This window comes from Oculina patagonica, chromosome 4 (genome assembly GCF_052425735.1).
Source record: "Oculina patagonica isolate OP01 chromosome 4, crgOcupat, whole genome shotgun sequence".
NCBI classification, from domain to species: domain Eukaryota; kingdom Metazoa; phylum Cnidaria; class Anthozoa; order Scleractinia; family Oculinidae; genus Oculina; species Oculina patagonica.
The window spans coordinates 19,588,088-19,594,252 of NC_135761.1; the positions used below are offsets into that span (position 1 = coordinate 19,588,088).

Genomic DNA, 6,165 nt, shown 5'->3' on the forward strand with positions numbered 1-6,165 from the left:
CTAAACAGCTAGTCTGAAAGTTAGAACTTGAGACAAACACATTTATTTTGGCTCCTTGTTATGCCGATGACTACAAACGAGAGCAGGGTAAACTTAACTTCGAGGAAACAGGGTTTAAGCGATTTGCGACGGGAAAGAGATCGCGAGAGATCCAGAAAACCCGGACAGAAAGCAGGCGAAAAAGTATAGCAAAGCGCCTGTCGAACCTGGTAGCAAAGTAGCGAAGAAAAGTGACTAAAATAGCAAGAGAGGTGCCGAGGAAACAGGCAAAGAAATAGCGGAGAACAAGGGAACGGAGATAAAACGAGCAGACGAGTGTACCTACTGCGGCCAACTGGTGAGTACAAAACTGCAGTGTTTCCGTCATTTAATATCTCTACGTTTTGTCTTAAGCTTACTTTATACGCAAAGTAAGCTTATATTGACGGCACATTTTACTTGCTTTCGCCACTAAGCATTTGCTTGTGACATGAACAATGTTGAAAAATACTATTCCTTAAAATTCAGTTTTACCAGGTTTTACTGATCAAATAGGAGGATTTGATTATGTAAACAAATAATTGTTGGGCCTTCGAGGAACGAATTCACAAAGAATATCACTTCAACACATCTCGAAGAAAATTAAGCTTACGATTTTTAAATGCTTGTGAAATGATTATTTTGTTTTACAGTGCTGGAAGAGCAGCTGAGATGAGAATGAAAGTGATGTCAGTTTGCACGAAGCACCTGGAATTTCGTTAACTCCGAGTGAAATAGATCGATTCAGTGTATGCAGTTTATTGATATTCATGATGGAGGTAAAATTACTGTTCATTTAGTCAGAGTAAATAAACTTCAGCTTCATTACTTAGCTCTTTCGTTCCCAAATATATTAAATAATCCACTTGTCATGTAGTTCTGTTCACTATTGAGCGTTCATGTGGATTACATAACAATGTCAACAATTTTGAGATTTTGAGGTCTGTTTTGCTGGTTTCATTCAGAATGTCAACAGTAAATGTTATATTTGTCATAAAAAAATCACAATCTTGTTGTGGAATTTGGAAAATGCACACAACAAAGGTTAATGACTACTGGAAAACTGGAATCTTTGTGAGTAAATTCATGCCATTTTAGACACTGTATGCAGCTGTGCATGCAAACTTATTATTAATTAAATGTGTATCTTTAAAAATCTTATTATTACTGTTAAGAAAAAAGCTTTTAAGATGTGGCAATGTTTTTCCTATGCATGTACATGTATATATAGGGGTAGAGGGGAGGGGGAGTATTTAAAGGTCAAACCTTTTAAAGAGGGAGTGTAAGGGTTTGCAGTGATGCTTTGAGTTTATTAAAATATCAGGACCTGAACAATCGATGGAATCGATAATCGATGGCAATCGATAACAATCGATGACAATCGATATCAATTAATCGATTGATATTGATAATCGATGAACAATCGATCGCTAAAGTTTTTGTGATTATCGATTGTCATCGATTATCAATTTCATCGATAATCGATGACAATCGATCAATTAACTAACATCGATTTTCATCGATTATCAATATCATCGATTACCAATTCAATCGATCATTTAACTGCCATCGTTTTTTATTTGACTAGTATTTGATAAATATGTTTACTTTAAAACACACGGTCTCTCTTGTATGTTATATTTTATTAGCAACAACAATGATAACCTTTCCAAAAAATGTCAATACAACGAGAAACTTACTAACTTAACAGTAATAAGGCAATAATTATTTAAAACAAACGTTTTGAGCTTAAGTCTTATTCGCCTCCATCAACGAAGCGTACGCTTTTCGGTCTGGTTTGCTTTCGAACCAACTCCTGGCAAAGTAAATAGAAATCGCAACTTACAGAATTCCTCGCTGTCTAAGTACAATGTAATTTTTCTAAAACTCTGTCTTGTAGTCCATAAACATTTTCTCGCTCGTCCGAAATATTTCAAATCAAACAGTAGCAGAGAGAACTCAAAAATACGTCGTCCGTACGTCGGAACGAAAACGAGACAACAGTGGGAGTCTGGTGATGAGTTTCGCCTGTCACGTCCGCCATTTTTGACTCGGTCACGAATAACGAAGTGTCTTTGGAATTCTAGCGCTAGCAAACAGTAGGAAACTCGAATGAAAAACAGAAACATTAAAGCTTATGATGTAAACTTCATCTCAATGGAAAGGAGCTTTATTATTTTTTTTTACAAAACAACATATGTAAGTATTTACTTCATGCTTCGGATTGATTGTGTGTTTAATGCCAATCGATGGCAATCGATGAAGTTCGCGACCACCAAAGTGTGATTATCGATTGATCATCGATTGGCCGATGCCAATCGATGCCAATCAACAGTAATTAATCGATTGTCATCGATTGATCGATTGATTTTCCGATCATCGATTTTCATCGATTGTTCAGGTCCTGAAATATTTACAGTAGAACCCTGCTAACTCGAACTCTGAAGGGAAACGAAAATGAGTTCGAGTTAGCGGGGTTTTTCGAGTTAGCGGGGTTGATTGAATATTTTATTTGCCAAGTTAATAATTGATAGTTTACTGATTTTTAAGCACTTCAGTATACAGTACTGTGCAAATTGAACTTATCTTGCCAGAAACTCTAAAGCGACCACACATTCTTTTGTTAAGAGTGGAAAATGACTGTCAAATACATGATCTGTTCATTGCTATAATCAATGGGCAACCGTTGCGAGTTGCAAGTTCTGGAATTCGAGTTATCAGCGTAAAAAGTTTGACCCAAATTTTGTTCAAGGGAAACAAAATTTAGTTCGAGTTAGCGGGGTTTTCGAGTTATCCGAGTTCGAATTTAACCGAGTAAAAATGACTGAAAAGTGGGGTCAAATCCAAGGGAAATGGAAGTGAGTTTGAGTTAGCAAGGTTGTTCGAGTTATCCGAGTTCGAGTTACCGGTTTTTTTTTCTGTAGTTGACTTCGCAGTTATCAGTAAAAAAAATAGTCTGTGCTGATACATCTCTGTTAAATATATAAGGTATCCTTTCGCATCCAGTAGTTTTGCTTCACTTTATACAAGCTTGCGTTAAGTGTTTTGTTTTATAAATTATTGATTTTCATACCAATTAATCAATTTTAATTTAATCTGTGGCATTTGACTTTTTTCAGGGTTAACATGAATTTCAGAATTTGCAGAGCCACAGACACAAAAACAGAATGTGGACAAGGACATCAAAAGAAAACAGGAAGGATTAAGATTATCCAGCTTGATGTTTGGGTGTCTTCATGATGCCATTTTCAAGAGACTAGTAAATTACATGTAAATTGAAATCAAGAAAAGCTGCAAATGAGCAAAGTTTATATGTTAAAATGTTAACGTATTTACAGTGTACTTCAGAAAACAACTTCTTGATTGACCTGTCTCTTTCACATCTTTTTAGATGTAACAAGGGCATTATGAAGTGATCTTTTTAAGAATAATTTATGCAGCCAAAACAGTAACAGCAGAAATGAATGGGAGTTTAAAATTGCTATTTTCAATGTTTTGGCTGGTAAGAAACCACATGTGACCAAGCTAAAATCTCTTTGGCCGGTTAACATGACCTGTAAGTGTCCAAATATTTTGAGCCCTCGACTACACAGGACTTACATGTAGTTGTCTAATTACTGTATATCATAAGATCTTTGGTTGACCTTGGGGGAGGTAGTGGAGGTAAAAAGCAATGTAATAATTTGAATTTGGATTGGTAATGCTGAAACTGGTGTAATTCTTAAGTATAGAGGTTAAAATCGTGATTGCAAGCAATATGCAATACCAATTTCATTCTTATGTGTTGTATGCTGCGTACAATTTATAAGAACAGCTATAATGTTAAAATTAGTGAAATATTCTAAAGCCAGATTAAATTTGCAGTATCCATTAGGTACCATGAAGCAACCAAATTGTGACTCATTTGCTTACTTTGTGAACTTCATGACGAATGGGCAACATGACTCCACAAAAATGTGTACAATAAAGCATACAAATTTTTAAAAGAGCAGTCAAAGTATTGATGCTTTTTTTCTTGCATAGTTTTATACACAAGCAAACATGATTCTATTTTTTCTGCGTAATCAAAGAACAAAACTGAGTTTGAGACACACAAACAATATTCTATCTTCCCAGAATTTTTGTTTTTTTTTTATTTCTGTAAGTGAAGTGAAACCCCTTAAGAGGAAGGGGACTCAAAAAGACATGTAAAAGTAAAAAAGGTGCTATCATCCTTTTTTTTTGGGGGGGGGGGGGGGCGAGGGGGGTGGGATGGGGTTACAGAATGTCCCTTCTTTGCTTCCAGTTAGTTTCACTCCGGTTTGCTTGTAGTTAGGTTCACCCCTGTTTGCTCGCAGTTAGCTTTATTCATCCGGTGTGCTTGGGATTAGCTTTCACTCTAGTTTGCTTGTGGTTAGCTTTCACTCCGGTTTGCTTGGCATTAGCTTATGGCAATATGCTGTAAACCCTTTGCTACATGTATGACCTCTGCCATTTCCATTCAAAATTAAAATATAGGCAAATAGTGAAAATAAAAACAAATGAATGAATGAAAAAAAGAAAATTAACCATATTCTTAATGTAGATGTATATTATTTCCTATATACTCTAAATGTTAAGTGCTTTGCTAATTTACCACGTGATATGCCTATCTACCCCAACATGCAGCCCTACTACCCCCTCCTTATCTTCGAAGGTTACATAATTACCCGTTTTGCAGCAAAATTTCCCATCCAGACTTCTGGATCATAATGCTGTCGGTGGAATTAAAACGTTTTGATTGATTTTGTTTGTTCTCGGCTTATTTGGTGTTGCTGTATACGGTACTCCCATATAAGGGCTATACGGGTATGTGCTGCTCAACAGGGTGTGCCTTTTGCCTCTCTGACTCTGAAACAGGGTATACAAATCACTCTTTTGACTGTGGAACACTATCAAGTTTAGCTATGAAAATCCGCTCCTCTCATTGGTTTTTCTCCAAGCCACAGACAAAGTCAAGTGAGCGCTTTGTGATGTACGCTAGTGTTTTCATATCTATCTTCATATATTTTTCATTGTGGATATTGTCTGGAACAGGGTACCTATTTTGCACTGTTTGTCTGGAACAGGGTCGCAAATTGAGCCGTTTTTCTCTGGAACAGGTCCAGAGTCTCAGCGACTCAGTGGCACACCCCTTGAGTAAATTTTAGGGAGTACCTCTCCCCCCCCCCCCCCCCCCCCCCGGGACACGGTAAAAAAAAGTAAGTAACAATATTAAAATTTATAAAAAAAAAATAAAACGAATATTATATTCTTAGCCTTAAAATTGTGCAATGGCTTGAATTCAGGTTTCAATAAAGTGCAAAATAATTAACTGGGGAGCTCCGCTTTTAGGCTTGCCTAAATCTATATATTAGTTGAATTACTAGCAAAGGATAATGATTATCAATTAGATGGCGAGCTCGATGTTTCTATTGGCTGATAGTTGGGAGGGGCGAAGCCCCGAGTCAACTATCAAAAGCTGGTGGAAACCGAGAGCGAGCCATCTAAATGTTTTAGCATAACCCAGTTGCTGATCTATTAAACATAAAATATAGCTAGAGTTGATTACTTGAATGCTTTGTTGATAAAATTCCGCAAAAAAACTGAGCGTGTGCACCAAGAGCCATCGCGTGTTTAGCCAATAGACGGCAGCTGGGGTATGCTAAATACCATTAGACTACGGTTCCAACTCAGAAATTGGACACTGTTTAGGGCTTGAGAGATCTTTTTTTATGTCAAGTTTGGTAGAAACAGGTGGGAAATTAAAATTACACCATTTTGTGATCAATAGCAGTCTCAAGCTGGTGCAATCTTGTAGAAAACAGTACTACACATGCTAAGGTGAGGGTCCTGAAAGGGGAGAGGATGGTATAAATCCCATTTCCCAGCCAATCCTATTTCTTAGCCTATTGTTTTTCAAATTTCCCAAAATCCCAGTGCCAGTTCCATTTTTTTCGATTCCCAGTCCCAGTCCCAGTGACCCAAATTCCATTTTCCAAGTGAAAATTTTCCCAAATCCCAGTTTCCATTTTAACCCTTGAGGCCCTTCTGATGTGTGTGGTACTGGATGGACCGAAAGGACCCAGTTAAAGCCCACAAATATTTTTGTACTACTCCCGCCAACCCCAAAGGGACTGCAGAGGAGGT

General features: G+C 37.1%; 1 long non-coding RNA gene across 1 annotated transcript; it reads left to right on the forward strand.

The window, feature by feature from the left end:
* The first annotated feature begins 1,186 nt into the window (after nt 1-1,186).
* On the forward strand, nt 1,187-4,004 carry LOC144652007 (uncharacterized). Its single transcript, XR_013570413.1, has 2 exons — nt 1,187-2,217; nt 3,138-4,004. It is a non-coding gene; the product is annotated as an uncharacterized LOC144652007 (long non-coding RNA).
* Nucleotides 4,005-6,165: the final 2,161 nt, after the last annotated feature.